Below are 18,130 nucleotides of genomic sequence, written 5' to 3' on the forward strand. Positions count from 1 at the left end.
CTGCCTTGAAAGAGGCACCACCAACAGGGCTCCTGGCTCAGGCAGGAAGAGACTGATCTCACAGCAGGAAGACAGGGGCCTAGTGTCTAGCAGCAGAGAAAATCCCTTTCTGAACGCGAAGTAGTTGCGGCGGGAGACCAACTTCCCCGGCTCCAGTGACACGATTCGCCGAAGACTGAGGGACGCTGGACTGCATGCACGACGATCCGCCGTGAAACAATACATCAGCGAAGACAATGTTTTATACCGGCTAGCATTTGCGGAGCTCCATCTGAGGGCGTCGTGGGACAACGTCATTTTCACTGATGAGAAGGTGTTTTCCACCAATAACGACGGTCCACGAATTGTTTACAGGCCGCAAGGGACTCGCCATCGACGCGAATATGTAACCACGACGAGAAGAAGTGGCCGGCTATCTGTTACCTGCTGGGGTTGGAATTCTGCGAGAGGGGCGGGAACTCTTCACAGGATAGAAGGATTTCTGGACAGCGCACAGTATGCCCACATAATGGAAAATGTGATGCTTCCGTCAGTCCGAATGCTGTACGCAGAAGGGGACGTCACATTGTAAGAGGACCATTCTCCCCTTCACAAGTCTGCATTTGTTCAGCAGCGGCTCTCCACGATTGGCGTCAACGTCATGGACTGGCCGCCACGGGCGGCCGATATGAACTCCATGGAAAACATGTGGGCTGAGGTCGCCAGAACATTAACAGAGAACTGGCCACGAAACCAACCAACTACTGCGGACGCTCTTTGGGACTGCGTCCTGGAAGCCTGGGAGGAAGTTGCTTTTTCAGGCTGTTACGTCCGACGGCTTATACATTCTATGTCAAGACGCGTGATAGAAGTACGAAATAATGAAGGATTCTGGATAAAATATTAGAGTTCTTAAAATGTTTCTTATGTATTCTTTTTCGTCATTTTTCCTCATTGGGAGCTAGTGGAAGGTCGCGTGGCAACAGAAAAGATATAATATGGGTTAGCTTTCCTTTGAGTTGCTCTTTTAATTCAAGTGAGTTTCTTTAGAATATACAGTTTGTTAAGTATTCTATTTTGATTTCATTTATACCCTGTCTACATACTTACAAACTAATCAGAGTAGATGACTCTGTCACAGTGGTTTTTGTTATTTGAAATACGTCTCTCTCTTCCCCTCTATCCATGAATACACCCTCCGTCTTCCACACAATACGCCAACGATTTCAAATTATGTTTACTCGCCGCGAGGGATTAGCCGAGCGGTCTTAGGGCGCTGCAGTCATAGACTGTGAGGCTGGTCCCGACGGAGGTTCGAGACCTCCCTCTGGCATGGGTGTGTATGTTTGTCTTTAGGATAACTTAGGTTAATTGTTGTGTTAGATTAGGGACTGATGACCTTAGCAGTTAAGTCCCATAAGATTTCACACACCTTTTAACATTTATGTTTACTCGTTGTTAATATCTCTTCTATTCTCTCTCACACTCTCTCTCTCTCTGACACTATCGCCGCAAGTGCCCTTCGATTACACTCCCCAAAAACTTTATAAACAAATCTAGCGGTTTCCAATGACGCTACATTTTCTCTTTTAATTGCTGCTGTCTTTACTCTCTATCATTCCTCTCACCACCTATGAAACCGTATTCTTTGATCTCCCCTTCCCTATAACTCATTCTTCGTTCTGAGGACAGTCCTTCCTTATCTCTCGGTCCTAAGATAAAACGAACTGTGGCACACATCTAAGTAAGCAATACTTTGCAAACATTTCACGCTTATATTTTGCATTTCTGCACTTCTATCCATTCCCAGATCCCGCCCTCCTTCCTGTTACGCGTCCCTTGACATCTGCATCTACATCTAAATGAATACTCTGCAAATCATAATTATGTGCTTGGCAGGGGGTTCTGTGGTCTGGTGGATTAATCTTGTATTGATGTGTAAAACGTGTAGGTTCACATCTCACGTCAGGCGTAGATTTTTAACACACACACACAAGTAGCTCTCCTTCACCCCTAGTAACGCCAAGTGCAGAACGCCAGTAAGCTCCGTAGTTCAATATCCGCAATAAAGAAAACATCCCTTCGCTACCGACTGGGCATTCGTTTGAGCTGTGACAGATGGAGAAACCACGTAAGGCAGAGACCCTGTCACGATCAAGCAGTAGTAAACTAGAAAACGTATTTCATTTAATGAACCAATGGCCATGTAAGTTCGCAAGGTTCTTACTTTATTTGAAACTGAGACGTTGAAAATTGTGATGCTGGACTGGGATTAGAAATCGATTTCACTGTGTTCCCGAAGATTGCAAACTCTTGTAGGCGTCCTCGACTATCTGGTTTGGAATCCTGATCAGCACAAAATATTCATTATTTCATTTCAAGCCCTAGCATGTGCACTCCGAACTACTGGTGAAAAATAGTTGCATTTTCAACCTCTCTTCGTGCGTTGTCAGCTGTAACGTGTTCGTTTCAACTCACAGCCACATGATGAGCTTTTTATCACAACATTACAAGATCAAACGTTTCCTTACATCTTTTCAAGTTCAAACATTCCTCTCCATCCTACTGGTGAAAACGCATTTGGGTTTGACGTTGTGTTCGCTGTGATCACCAACGACGACATGTTGTGGATTCAAATTCTAGCCAGCAGAGTATTTTCCATCACATCATTGAAAGTACAAACATGCCATTCCTAGCTATTATTGGAAAAGAATTTGATAGTTAAAGATTCTTCATGATCACGTGTGCAGGGTTTGAATTCCATTCAGCACAGAACTCTTCGTCGCCTGATGTCTAGCTAAACATGCGCCCATCTCGCTACTGGTGAACCAACAATAGCTATTTATCGTCTGTTCCTGGCTAGAAAACGACGGTGCTAGATGCTGGGTTCGAATCCTAGTCAGGCAAAAACAATTCTATCGTCAATTAGGGTTCCAGCATTTCGCTATTGGTGAAAACATTTGATATTTAACTTCTGATTTTATGTACAGTCGTGCTCAAATGTGTCCGAATGACCTGAATTGCATTTCACCTGATTCCCATGCGACCTACATAACGCAGCTGCTGAGCAGGTCCTCTAATCGCTCCTTGGTACAGTCGTTTGACTATTTAAAATGGTTCCAACAAATAACCACTACAAAACACTGCTCTGTACCGCAATAGCTCAAAATGTAAAGTAATACCACGATACTACAAATATTAGGGAACACCTCATCACAGATAAGACTGTCCTTAAGACTTGTAAGCGCACATTTATTGCAATAAATGACATACCTGAAATGTTAGCATCTCATTATTACTTCAGATAGGAAATGCACGTAGTAAGTTCGTAGTATTCATGATTTCCTCTTCAAAGTAACATACCATACTTGTTATATAACACAAAATGTCATTAAAAATTTACGTTATTTACGAGCAGCTACTTGAGGATATCTATGAACTTCAAATGAAACGACGAACCGTCTCGTTCTGCATATGGATTCAAACCCAGGTCATGCAGGCTAGGCCGCGGTGGCCGTGCGGTTCTAGGCACTTCCGTCCGGAACCGCGTGACTGCTACGGTCGCAGGCTCGAATCCTGCCTTGGGCATGGATGTATGTGATGTCCTTAGGTTAGTTAGGTTTAAGTAGTCCTAGGTTCTAGGGGACTGAAGACCTCAGATGAGTTCCACAGTGCTCAGAGCCATTTGAACCAATCATGCAGGCTAATATTTCGTGGCTGACGGAAATTAACAGTCATTCCTGACTAGGCATAAAGAAAATGATATACCTCGATTTCAGACAGTATCAGTTAACAAATATCAACTTTAAATTACATAACGTAAACATTTTTGACGGTCGCGAATTGCTACCCAGCATCTATTGTCCCTGTTAATGAACTACGAGAGATGTTAAATATTGCTACTTCACAAGTAAGTTACTTGAAATGCACTGAGTTAAAGGGATTCGAGCCCAGAACCTAATCGGATTGTTATCGACGCACAATCAACTTTGACATATCGGATTTTCTCGGCAGTAGCTAGATGTATTAAATGAAATGACGAGACGAAACATTAATTTTTCCTTCCCAGGACTCCAATCCGGCACGTATCGCTGTTATATTCTAGAGAAAATGAACGTTAAGTATGGGTTTGTTACACCAGCAGCGACATGTGAGCATGTTTGAACTAGAAATAATATGACGAAGTGTTCAGTGCTGACTGAGAATCGAACCCCAAACATATCGTTGTTGACTACACACAAAGAGACGACACTTACCGAATTTTTCTCCACCAGCAGCATGGAATAACATCCTTGAACTTACAATGATCTCGCAAATAGTTCTGTGTCTCACTGGGAGTCAAAAACGACAGATATCGTTAGAGTTGACAACGAATGAAAATGCATTAAAAGTAAAAATTATTATCCAACAGCAGATAGGTGTTCTCATGCTAAGGCTTGATAATACATAGTGAAAAGTTTAGTGCTGGGCCAGGATTCCAACCCATTCGTGCGCAATATGTGGAGATGTTGAGGAATCTGCAGTTTTGAACAAACAACAAATTGTAGTCGAGCTGTGTTGTCACGAAGGGATCAAATTCCGCGTTAAGGGCGGTCTGAGTTGCATTCCCAGTTCAGAACCAATTATATCGACATACAGAAGCTCAAATAAAAGACGGAATAAGTGTCCTGTGACCATACACAGGGTTTGTTTCGTCACTAGAAATAAATAACTAGTATAAGAAAGGTTACTGGTGATAGAGTTTCTACATGTCGCCACTCCTTACTTTATTGTGGTTCCATCTAACGTCTACTTGGTAGCGAAGGAATATCATGTTTAATGTGATTTTCAGACCACAATGCCATTATACCTTCTTCACTTGGCGTAGCCAGAAGAGAATAAAATCTGCCTCTCCCTATTAAAAAAACGTCGGGAGAAGTTGGAATCGAACCGAGACCATCATCAGACGAAACAATCCTCAGTTCAACAGACCACCAAACCCTGTTCTCTACGACTCATTTCTCTGTCATTACACCGTTGCGGCACACAAGATGAGAATCTGACACACATGCACGCTGTAGTGGTTTGCAGGATGTTCAGTACATTCATTTACTTGGTTGACCGAATCGCTATGAACTAGCTGCCTTGGCTACCCAGTGCATACATTCGACTCTATTTTGTAATCACCGAAATAAAATAACGTAACTGCCACCTACACAGAACTGCCAACAGTGTAGGATGCAGAAATTTAAATAGGAAGTGTTCCTTTCCATTTGAGCTACTCTGTTGCACTATCTGTTTGTTGAAATCATCGTGCAGTGCAAAAGAAATGCTGTAACTGTCTGTCTCTCAGAAGTCCAGATCCGGCCATATGCATTATCTCACAGCACTGTGGAATGCCGAAGTTCGGGAGGAACTGTTGTTAACTTCCAGAGGTGCTGTAGCTACGTCACAGTTAGTAGCGTAATGGTAAGCGTCGCGCACTGTTGATAAGACGTCGCGTGTTCTATTACATTCGCTACTACATTTTTTTAAAACGCCATTTAATGTAACTTTGAACATAATTCTCTTCACTTCTCAACCCAAAATAGTCGCATGTGGTAAAAACTCTAACTTCTGCGTCATCTTGTTCTTTTCAGGTTTAATAGACGTCCAGGCAGCAGATGTGTCTCGAAGCTATTGTATAATGTATGGGGAGAGTGCATCGTGCCAAAATAGTCAGAAAAGTATTTTCTACATTAGCTGTCGTCTGGTAGTGGCATTTTATTCTTCTTCAAACCTTGTTTGACAGCTTTAACTCAGAACAAGTTTTCTACATGCATGTAATCAATAAACTGCATGTGCATTGCCAGACTGTTATAGATAAAATCAGAGAATTCGCATATATCGTTGATGATTAATTTCTCTCTTATGTTTAGTATTGTTTTAACAACACTAAAAGAAACCTTACGAAAACTGTGCACTGTATTGTAAGAAATGAAATAAAACTACCCACGATAACCTTACGACGAAAGTAAGTTTGTTTTATCAAAACTGAGTATCTGTACACAAGCGTGCCTCTATCGTTACGAATTAGTAAAATACTACTCAGTTAGATTTCGATTGGGTCTGTGTTTAAATGGTATGCTGTGTCATACTCAACAGGTATGCAGATGTGGCATTACGTATTCCTAGAAACCCAAAATTTACTTGTCAGCAGCGGAAAGAGGCGTTACCTGTTGTGCAGCATTGTAAGTTTTTCACCATTGCACTACGAGCTGAAAGTATTTTCTTGCGATTTGCTAATCGGTTTATTTCCTTCATACTTATCACCCTCCCATGGGAGGCTTAAGTGAAGAACATTAATGAATTTCGTATCGTTGACGGTAGATTCGAATTTCTGCAGAGACGCTTGTATTGTATAGCAGCTTGGCACTCAGGAAGCCGAGATCTACGACCAATAACACAACTTACTGGGTCGAGCTGTCAAGAGCATTTGATGTGTAAAGGTTTTCTTCTGATTTTGTTACTGAATTTTTTCTGGGAATTCGCAGCTCCATGAAATAATACACAAAGAAGTATCGCACGCGCTGCCCCTACCACGGTTAGAACTGACGATTTTCTTAACCGTTGGAACACGAGACACGGGCGGTACCACGGGGCTACGGACACACTGCTGCCAGCACGCCACTCTCGTAATGGTATTGGTCGCTCAGCCTCATAACGCGTCGTGAAAGATACTAAAAGTTGTCACTTATGCGAAGAATAGCATTTCTTTAGCCAAAAAATTGAAATTTCTGTCTCAGTGTCTTAGTTTACGTCAGGATTATATACCACGAATCATTCAAATGGAAAGGGAATATCAAGTGAATTTAGCGAGTCAGTTCAGTACCATACGCGGAAGTGATTGCACTGTCACAGTGTTGCCAAATGTTTGTGACGATGTTGCCAATTCTCAGCTGTGCTAGGAACAGCTCTGTAGCGTTATAGGAGGAGAATCCTGTGCTCGTGTCATAGGAGGAGGCGCGGGTTTTGGTTAATATACAGAGTTTTCTGCTACCAGCTGTGTCAAACATTCAGGTGTGTAATCTTCCATCACGATTACAGTTTCCCACAAAATATATACGAGTAAAACACTTACCTTGTTACTTTGTTACAAAAGATTATTTCAGTACAATAAAAAGTCTTTGGAAATCAACTTTGCCAACCTGTCACAAAAAGTAAGAAACACTTTGCACCTTGAAATCAATTGCATCTATGTGCAGTCTTGTGTTCATACAAGTAGAATTTCATGAATTGCACGAGAATGTAGAAAAATGTTGGGGCGAATGGAAGCAGTAAGTAACACAGTTACCTAATTATTCTGTACCACGTAATAATCAATTTATTTGATAATTCAGAAGAGAAGAAACTATGCCCATTAAGACAGAAACTAAAGTGCAGATACGGTCACTTTGCAGATCTGCGCTTTTTCATCTTCAGATCTATACAAATAATGTATACTAACCAGCGTATTCATTACATTCGTAATGTTTCCCTCTTGTTTAGTCTTCTTATGATGAACTGGATCCACACCCATGAGTCTGATTTTTTCTTTGTACCCTTCCATCTACTATCTTCGCGTGTTATTGTTCGATGGCCAAAAAGCAAAATATTATGCCTGCTCCCACGAGGTATTAAAATGAGATCGCAAAAAGGCTAACGAATTATAATCAAAATACAGTGAGACGCCAATTTGTCTGTCGTCATGGTGATAAATGGACAGAAATACTTGGGTGTTATTGTCGTCTTTTCTTATTGAGATTTTCATATTACCCTGACACAAGACGCCGAGATAAATGTGTATATTCTCCGTAACGAAACATCCTATATTCCATTCATCCTGATCCATTCGTTACATGCATAGGCGGCAATGAGTGATATGGAAGCTGTTGTGGGGTGACGAATAACAATAACAATGGTAGTAATTACAAATCAATAATCAAGGATGTTTACTGCATTATAGACGAGTAACAAAATAACCAAGAATGGCTGAGTGTTTAATTGGCGCACTAAGTAGGTGTTCTTACCACTTTGTTACTGAATTCTGTTCTAGTTGTTTGCAGAGAGAAAACAAAGAACCCTGTAGCCATACATATCGTTAGTACAACGAGATATTACCTATCAACTATCCTTGCTTTACATCACGAGACGAACATGGCGTCACTGAGCTGACATTTGAAATACATTTCTGTTTTCTCTCTCTGTCTCTCTCTCTCTCTCTTTTTATTTTTATTTTGATTTTTTGAGGGAAGCATCGAGAAGCGCGATAATAAGCAAGTAGGCATTTAACCTGTTTACAGTTATTTTCTTCGGGATACATAATGCAAAAATACAACTTTTAAGTGTGTTATCGCGTAATTCCAGTTATTGACCGTCAATTCGTGAGCTTGCTCGCATTCAGTGGGGTGAAACCTATCACAGAAGCAAGCAAAATACAAATATTTCTTGCACCATGCACAACACATAAACGAAATCTCGCTGCACTGACGTGTTGTCCGATATATTGCACGGAAAACATATCTGATTCATGTTGCTAAATACAGCTCTATCAGATATCAATTTGGAAGCGTACCAAGCGTTAAAAGTATACCTTGATATACGCAGAAAGGGACATAGAGGTATTCGACTGAAACATAGCCATGACCATGATTGTAACTGGGGTCGACAGCATCGTCGTCTACCACCTTGACAACTCGAACGGTGACAGTGCTCGGCCGGTTGCTTACGTTTACTGGTATCAAAGCTACAGCATGAAAACACAAAAATGTTAATAACCCGAAGATCATTAGTTTTGGAACCCATAAAAAGTAAAGCAGTCATCAGTCGCAAGAGTGGTTTGAACACCACAGTGCCTTAATAGGCACGGACTTGTTGGAGGTGGTATGCTGTTGCTTTCATCCGACCTTTGAGTTGACTTACCTAGCCAGTTAATAGGGGAACCTACGGTTTTACGTGGCTTTTGGACCACAGTGCAACTCGGCATTTTTCACATCAACAAACACTGCTCCAGGGGAAATATGTGTAAAACGGCACATAAAAATCGTGGGATTGGTGAGAGATCGAACCTGAGACCTTCGTATCCATAGTCTTGCTCTTTATCACCTTGCCACCATGCAGCCAACACTGTGGTTTCTGCTTGCCATTAAATTAAGGATCTCTCGTTTGTGCCTGCGTTGGCACTTGTGTGTCCCTTAGGAGACCTTACCTTTGGGATTACCCTCGTATACGTGTGTGTAAACGCCTTCCAATGCCCACTCAAGGAAGACAAGGATACCTAGTCTAGCTTCAATATTACAAATACGCCTCTGTTTGTGCATGAACGAAGACAAATTGATAATCATTTTGAATATTTATCAGTACTGTACCCATTGGTGTGAAACTCGTTTTCTACCAATAATTCCCACAGCTACAGGAACACTACTTTAATACCTCTTACACAAAATACTTACGCAGTGCTGTCAGACGAAAAGATCAACCCGACACAAACTGTGGGAAGTTTGTTTTACAACCTTCGTACCTGAATAAAGAGCTTTTCCTATTTAAGATATCTGTGAACGTTGCTGCATAAGACAATTTAAGAAGAAACTAAATTCCTTCAGCTACGCCAATGTTTAAAGAAATCGTGTTAACGGCACTAAATCGTGGTTTCTAAATCGTTTACCAGCCGTACTCTGCCGCATTTCGCTGGTTCGAAAGCAAAAAGCTTACTGACAAATTTCACCGAAGGAAAAGGGAGACGAAATGTCTCCCACTCGAAGGTCATGTTGTTTTACTTAAATGATTACAAAATCGGGTAAAACGAACAATGAGGTTGTCAGTATAAGCACATTACTGCTGTCAATATGATGTTGCACCGCCCAGGGCCTGTAATGATAGAGGGCCCGTTTAGGTCAGGCATATTTTACACAGAAGTGGAAGAGAGAGCACCACTAAATTCTACAATCCGTATGCATTGCATACACACAGAAATTACTGTTACAGTGTACTTACGAAGCCCAATGAGTGAACTGCATATTTTCCGGTGAGAAAGAGCACTGGCAAGCAGTCTTCGCTACATTAGGTTACTTAAACTGGCGTCACTTTAACCTAGAATTTATGGCCAGCGACTAAGTCAAAGGACAGTGAGTCGGATGTGGGTTTTGCAAGGGTGAAATAATTTCCTTACATTATGGAAGCGAATATTAAATTTGAACTAATATTGCGAAAATTTTGGACTTGGATAGCTTAGAATGAAAATCTTTCTGTTTATTGCAAAGGAAAACAATTGGTTTTCTAAAACATTCTGTGTCATACACAACTTGAAACAGGTCACGTCGACCAAATCATATGGAAGAACCGACAGCGACGTATATTGGAAGGCAGTAAGATCCCTTGGCTTTCGGTTTGGCAGTATTCGACAGCCATTTCTAGGCGCAAGTAAATGAAGAAAGGCAGCGCGTTTTCGTTATCAAGTAAGTCTTCATCAATTACTTTAGTTTTAATGTGATCTACGAGTAATTGCTGATGTTTGATAGTAACATGAAAAGGATTCCGTAGACAGGGAAAGAACTTGTTCTTGGGCAACTACTTCTATCATGACCAAAAGGACTTAAATGATCTTCAAGCACATGTGTTCCAGCAGCGGTATGAAGAAAATGATAGTAATAATGACGGTGATAATCGAATTATCCGGTAACTTCACACTTCACACTGGATTTTCTGGAACTAATAAATTTCCTGAATTAGTGAAAATTTCAAAATAGCTTCAAATCGAGGCTATGACGCGTAGAAGAGTCTTTACATCCTGCTGACGTTAGCATAATCTCCACGTTAGAAGCTTACGTCTACTTAACCATTTAATGGACTCGCGTTTTTTTCCACCGTGACTAGTTTAGTAAGCTAAGCACATCATTCGTTACAGCACACTCCTGGGGCTGGGAAATGTGGCCACAATGGTCTGGTGGAAAGAACTATCACAAGTGCAATGCGTGGGTTCAGGCATTTACTTTTAAGAGGCACAAACAGATTTACTTTACCTCTGGTAACCTCAAGATAAAACTGTTATAATCCAGAATCCGCATTAAACATCACGTTCCTTCATTCCAAACTGGGTAGAGCCGATTTACGTTGGAAAATGACATAGGTGGAGGTCAGGGTAAACAGAAATACTGTCACCAGTAGACTTACTTACATTAGAAAATTTTATTTTATTTGATGAACTGATAGCCATCTAAAGGAACAGGGCTCTTATTTTACTTGTACTTGATTGAACTAGAGACGTTGAAAAATTTGGTGCTGGACTGTGATTCGAATTCGTATCTCCTCTTTCGAGGATATGAATCTCTCGGAACAGTATAGTTCAATCATTTCGTTCGTTTTCCCAAGACTGCAGTTTTCTCTAGGTCTCCTCCAAAAGTAAATATGTGGGTCTGATTCCTGATCCAGTACAAAAATATTCATAATTTCATTTCAAGCCCTATCACGTGCACACCGGCCTGCTAGTGAAAATTAACGTGCATTTTTAATGTCTGTTCATGTTGATAACAATTTCTGGACAAACACGCACACATCTTACTGTTGGTGAGTAAGCAACTAATACTTAAGCAATATTCGTGGACAAAAAAGAAGAACCATAGGAGTGCGGTTCGATTGTCACTCAGGCACAACAGTTTGTATCCTTATTTTAGATTAAACACCTAGCAGCTGGCAAGAAAAACCGATACATAACATTTGATTTTACTTAGTTAACAATCCGATTACGTCTTGGGTTCGTACCTCCGTCGCAGGACTTCACATTATGCGCTTCATCTTTAAATTCATACGCACTTCGTTACTTCTGAATTGAGGTATATCAGACATCTTTCATGGTTAGTTAACAGGGATGAAAGGGTCTTGATAGGAGTCCCGGTTAATTACAAAAACTGTCGTCTTTTATTTTCAAGTTTAGATTTGGTTGCTGATATAGGCGAAATTTTCGGTACTTCATGACTCTTCATGGATAGTCAGCAATATGATATGGTTAGATTAGATTAGATTAATACTTGTTCCATAGATCATGAATACGACATTTCGTAATGATGTGGAACGAGTCATTTTAATGACTCTTTACATACCAGTATTCAATTTCTTTACAACAATTTTTTACCCTCTCTCTCTCTCTCCCTCTCTCTCTCTCTCTCTCTCTCTCTCTCTCTCTCTCTCACACACACACACACACACACACAGCCGGCCGAAGTGGCCGTGCGGTTAAAGTCGCTGCAGTCTGGAACCGCAAGACCGCTACGGTCGCAGATTCGAATCCTGCCTCGGGCATGGATGTTTGTGATGTCCTTAGGTTAGTTAGATTTAACTAGTTCTAAGTTCTAGGGGATTAATGACCTTAGCAGTTGAGTCCCATAGTGCTCAGAGCCATTTGAACGCACACACACACACACAAACACACACACTCACACACACACATTCTCTTTTTATTTTTATTTGTTTGTTGTGCTCGACTATGGGCGATATTTATCCTCTAGCTATGTGGTGACGTGCTGACCTGTGGAAACGCGACTGTTATGGTTCGCGGTTCCAGCCTCGTTGAATGTAACGTTTTTATCCCATCTGTGAAAGAGCTGCAAGCAGTCAGATCAAACACCGATAAGCAAATCATAAGAGAGTACTTTCAGCTCATAGTACAATGGTGAAAAACTTACAATGCTGCACAACAGGTAACGCCTCTTTCCGCTGCTGACAAGCAAATTTTGGGTTTCTAGGAATACGTAACTTTATTAATGAAATGCCACATCTGCATACCTGTTGAGTATGACACAGCATACCATTTAAACACAGACCCAATCGAAATCTAACTGAGTAGTATTTTACTAATTCGTAACGATAGAGGCACGCTTGTGTACAGATACTCAGTTTTGATAAAACAGACTTACTTTCGTCGTAAGGTTATCGTGGGTAGTTTTATTTCATTTCTTACAATACAGTACACAGTTTTCATAAGGTTTCTTTTAGTGTTGTTAAAACAATACTAAACATGAGAGAGAAATTAATCATCAACGATATATGCGAATTCTCTGATTTTATCTATAAGAGTCTGGCAATGCACATGCAGTTTATTGATTACATGCATGTAGAAAACTTGTTCTGAGTTAAAGCTGTCAAACAAGGTTTGAAGAAGAATACAATGCCACTACCAGACGACAGCTAATGTAGAAAATACTTTTCTGACTATTTTGGCACGATGCGCTCTCCCCATACATTATACAAAAGCTTCGAGACACATCTGCTGCCTGGACGTCTATTAAACCTGAAAAGAACAAAATGACGCAGAAGTTAGAGTTTTTACCACATGCGACTATTTTGGGTTGAGAAGTGAAGAGAATTATGTTCAAAGTTACATTAAATGGCGTTTTAAAAAAATGTAGTAGCGAATGTAATAGAACACGCGACGCCTTATCAACAGTGCGCGACGCTTACCATTACGCTACTAACTGTGACGTAGCTACAGCACCCCTGGAAGTTAACAACAGTTCCTCCCGAACTTCGGCATTCCACAGTGCTGTGAGATAATGCATATGGCCGTATCTAGACTTCTGAGAGACAGACAGTTACAGCATTTCTTTTGCACTGCACGATGATTTCAACAAACAGATAGTGCAACAGAGTAGCTCAAATGGAAAGGAACACTTCCTATTTAAATTTCTGCATCCTACACTGTTGGCAGTTCTGTGTAGGTGGCAGTTACGTTATTTTATTTCGGTGATTACAAAATAGAGTCGAATGTATGCACTGGGTAGCCAAGGCAGCTAGTTCATAGCGATTCGGTCAACCAAGTAAATGAATGTACTGAACATCCTGCAAACCACTACAGCAAGCCTGTGTGTCAGAATTCTCATCTTGTGTGCCGCAACGGTGTAATGACAGAGAAATGAGTCGTAGAGAACAGGGTTTGGTGGTTTGTTGAACTGAGGATTGTTTCGTCTGATGATGGTCTCGGTTCGATTCCAACTTCTCCCGATGTTTTTTAATAGGGAGAGGCAGATTCTATTCTCTTCTGGCTACGCCAAGTGAAGAAGGTATAATGGCATTGTGGTCTGAAAATCACATTAAACATGATATTCCTTCGCTACCAAGTAGACGTTAGATGGAACCACAATAATGTAAGGAGTGGCGACATGTAGAAACTCTATCACCAGTAACCTTTCTTATTCTAGTTATTTATTTCTACTGACGAAACAAACCCTGTGTATGGTAGCAGGACACTTATTCCGTCTTTTATTTGAGCTTCTGTATGTCGATAAAATTGGTTCTGAACTGGGAATGCAACGCAGACCGCCCTTAACGCGGAATTTGATCCCTTTGTGAGAATACAGCTCGACTACAACTTGTTGTTTGTTCAAAACTGCAGATTCCTCAACATCTCCACATATTGCGCATGAATGGGTTGGAATCCTGGCCCAGCACTAAACTTTTCACTATGTATTATCAGGCCTTAGCATGAGAACACCTATCTGCTGTTGGATAATAATTTTTACTTTTAATGCATTTTCATTCGTTGTCAACTCTAACGATATCTGACGTTTTTGACTCCCAGTAAGACACAGAACTATTTGCGAGATCACTGTAAGTTCAAGGGTGTTATTCCGAGCTGCTGGTGGAGAAAAATTCGGTAAGTGTCGTCTCTTTGTGTGTAGTCAACAACGATATGTTTGGGGTTCGATTCTCAGTCAGCACTGAACACTTCGTCATATTATTTCTAGTTCAAACATGTTCACATGTCGCTGCTGGTGTAACAAACCCATACTTAACGTTCATTTTCTCTAGAATATAACAGCGATACGTGCCGGATAGGAGTCCTGGGAAGGAAAAATTAATGTTTCGTCTCGTCATTTCATTTAATACATCTAGCTACTGCCGAGAAAATCCGATATTTCAAAGTTGATTGTGCTTCGATAACAATCCGATTAGGTTCTGGGCTCGAATCCCTGTCCAACACAAAGCTTTAACTCACTGCATTTCAAGTAACTTACTTGTGAAGTAGCAATATTTAACATGTCTCGTAGTTCGTTAACAGGGACAATAGATGCTGGGTAGCAATTCGCGACCGTCAAAAATGTTTACGTTATGTAATTTAAAGTTGATATTTGCTAACTGATACTGTCTAAAATCGAGGTATATCATTTTCTTTATGCCTAGTCAGGAATGACTGTTAATTTCCGTCAGTCACGAAATCTTAGTTTACATGACCTGAGTTTGAATCCATATGCAGAACGAGTCGGTTCGTCGTGTCATTTGAAGTTCATAGATATTCTCAACTAGCTGCTCGTAAATACCGTAAATTTTTAATGACATTTTGTGTTAAATAAGAAGTATGGTATGTTACTTTGAAGGTGAAATCATGAATACGACGAACTTACTATGTGCATTACCTGTCTGACGTGCCGGCCGGATTGGCCGTGCGGTTCTGGGCGCTACAGTCTGAAACCAGGAGACCGCTACGGTCGCAGGTTCGAATCCTGCCTCGGGCATGGACGTTTGTGATGTCCCTAGGTTAGTTAGGTTTAATTAGTTCTAAGTTCTAGGCGACTGATGACCTTAGAAGGTAAGTCGCATAGTGCTCAGAGCCATTTGAACCATTTGAGCCACCTATCTGACGTAATAATAAGAGTGCTAACATTTCAGGTATGTCAGTTATTGCAAGAAATGCGAGCTTACAAGCCTTAAGGACAGTCTTATCTGTGATGAGGTGTTCCCTGAAATTTTTAGTATCGTAGTACTACTTTACATCCTGAGTTATTGCGATAAAGAGCAGTGTTTTCTAGTGGTGACTTGTTGGAACCATTTTCAATAGTCGAACGACTGTATCAAGGAGTCTTTAGAGGACCTGCTAGACAGCTGCGTTATGTGGGTTGCATGGGAATCAGGCGAAATGCAATCCAGGTCGTTCGGATACTTTTGAGCATGACTGTACTTCGTTAACAATCCGATTAGGTGCTGTGTTCGCATCCCCGTCACGAGCTTTATATGATGGCATTTCAATTTTAAACATGAGCATACCTTGTTCCTTGTGAATGACACCATATTAAACGTCGTTGTGGGTAGTTCCCATGACTGTTACGACAGGATTCCCAGTTCAGTACAAACATTTTCATAATTTATTTGCAGGATCTGAATTGATAACTGATACTGGTGCAAACGTCTACTTCACGTCTCTTTATGCCTAGTGATCCGGTCTAAATAAGGCACAAACAAAGCTTAGCCTAGTTAATAATGGCTGTAGGTGCTGAGTTTGAATCCTGGTCCAGAACGACGACATTGGTCATATCATTTAAAGTTCACATTTGTGTACACGTAGCTGTTGATGTGTTACGAGAACAATGATATTACTGGTGATTCGCTGTTAATGTTGAGATTTCCTTAGAGTGCTTGTTGCCATTAATCACGTTTTTTCTACTGGTTCGTCCAATATCCAGTTTCCAGAGCCACTCGCCGTTGAGCGGCCTTCAGCACGTGGATGGAAAACCTTTAAGAGAGCGAAAAACTTTTTTCCAATTGCCGTACAGCTTTGTAACTCCATATATTGTCTCAAGTATTTAATTTTGACTAAGGATTACTGTACGATATATGTAAAATAATCCGTTTTCTCAGAACTTTTGGAATGTCACTTGTTGTAATTAAGGTTAGTTTATGAGTGTTATGTGGTGTCTCATCGCTAAGAACATGTTTTCTAATATTTTTTGTATGACGATATTAGTTGACACTTAGACTGACTGCCATAAAGACCTTTGGTCTCTTAGTAGTCTCTTGCGGTACCCATTGTGTGTAGTCAAACGACTGTACCCCACGGTGTTTTGGTGTTTAGAGGACCTGCAACACAGCTAAATTATGTTGGTTGTATTCGGCAGTGACCCACTTTTTTTGCTGTCAAGTGTACACACGCTCACTTTCCATTCTACAGCACATACGTAGTTACGACAAGTTGTGATTTTTGCCGCATTAGATGATAGAAAGAGGGTTGCCCTAGCATTGCTCGACAGTGTTGGTACGTCCGCAATAATTCTGAAGGTTGACGTCGAAGAGCGGCCTAAATACCGTGGAAAGTGGGCGTCGTCTGGATTTCACGTGATAGCAGAGATAAGACTTGTCAAAGATAAAATAATACCACCGATCATAGTATGTCAAAGATGAAAGCTTCTCATCGATTCTGTAGCGCCACTGCCCATAGACCACGGCCATACAACCCGGAACAATTCTCAGCAACTTCGTAATATACCACTGCAATCTCATAAGCACTAGAATGAACCTAAATCAGGAAAAAAATGATGTAGACTGTCAAAGCACCTGAAAATGAGCCCCCAGGGCTCAAAATGCATCGTGGGTTGAAACAAAATCACGATTGTGACTGGAGTCCGTTGTTCTTTGTTTTATGGAAGTTATACTGTCATGAAAGAAACACTGAGAGGAATGGGGAAAATTAAGATGATTTCACTCATTGCAGCTTGTTTTTCGACACGTGCAGTCACTTTCTCTCGCAACTGTCTACGGTTTTCTGGTTCAACAGCGAGGTTGTTAGTCACCATGGAAGAGCAATTTTTCTACAGTGTGACCCTGACAAGTTTTCTTGCCTGCAATGTCATCCACCCCATTACCGATTCCGGCGTGCCCTTACACTGGTCCTGAATTAACAGGAACATTTTTTCCGCTGGCAAATCACCTAGTAATCAGAATCACTATAGGAATCGGACCAGATATAACATTTTTTTTCCTTCCCCCCGTGTCCCATCATCTCAAGTATTTGATGTGTAGGTAAGTTATTCAAGAATATACGGTTGTTAACAGATTATGTTGTTGATAACGACTGCAAAGTGGAATAGAACTATGTGCCATCAGGGAATAAAACCTGGTACATTTGCCAATTTTGGAAGACAGGAGATAACTTGTTGGCGAAAGTGAAGCTGTGACTCGGCAGAGCACTTGACCACATTAGCAAAGGTTCCTTGTTCGATCCTGGTCCGGCACACAGTTAATTTTTCAGTAAGCTTCCAATTAGCGCAGACTCAGCTGCAGAGAGAAATTCATTCTAGACTAGAAAGTAATCTGTGAATATTGGTGTCAGATAAAACAACAGGCATCGTCACTGCTCTCAAGGCAGTCTGGTGGTAAAGCACTCTACTGGTGG

Source organism: Schistocerca serialis, chromosome 9 (assembly GCF_023864345.2).
Source record: "Schistocerca serialis cubense isolate TAMUIC-IGC-003099 chromosome 9, iqSchSeri2.2, whole genome shotgun sequence".
NCBI lineage: Eukaryota > Metazoa > Arthropoda > Insecta > Orthoptera > Acrididae > Schistocerca > Schistocerca serialis.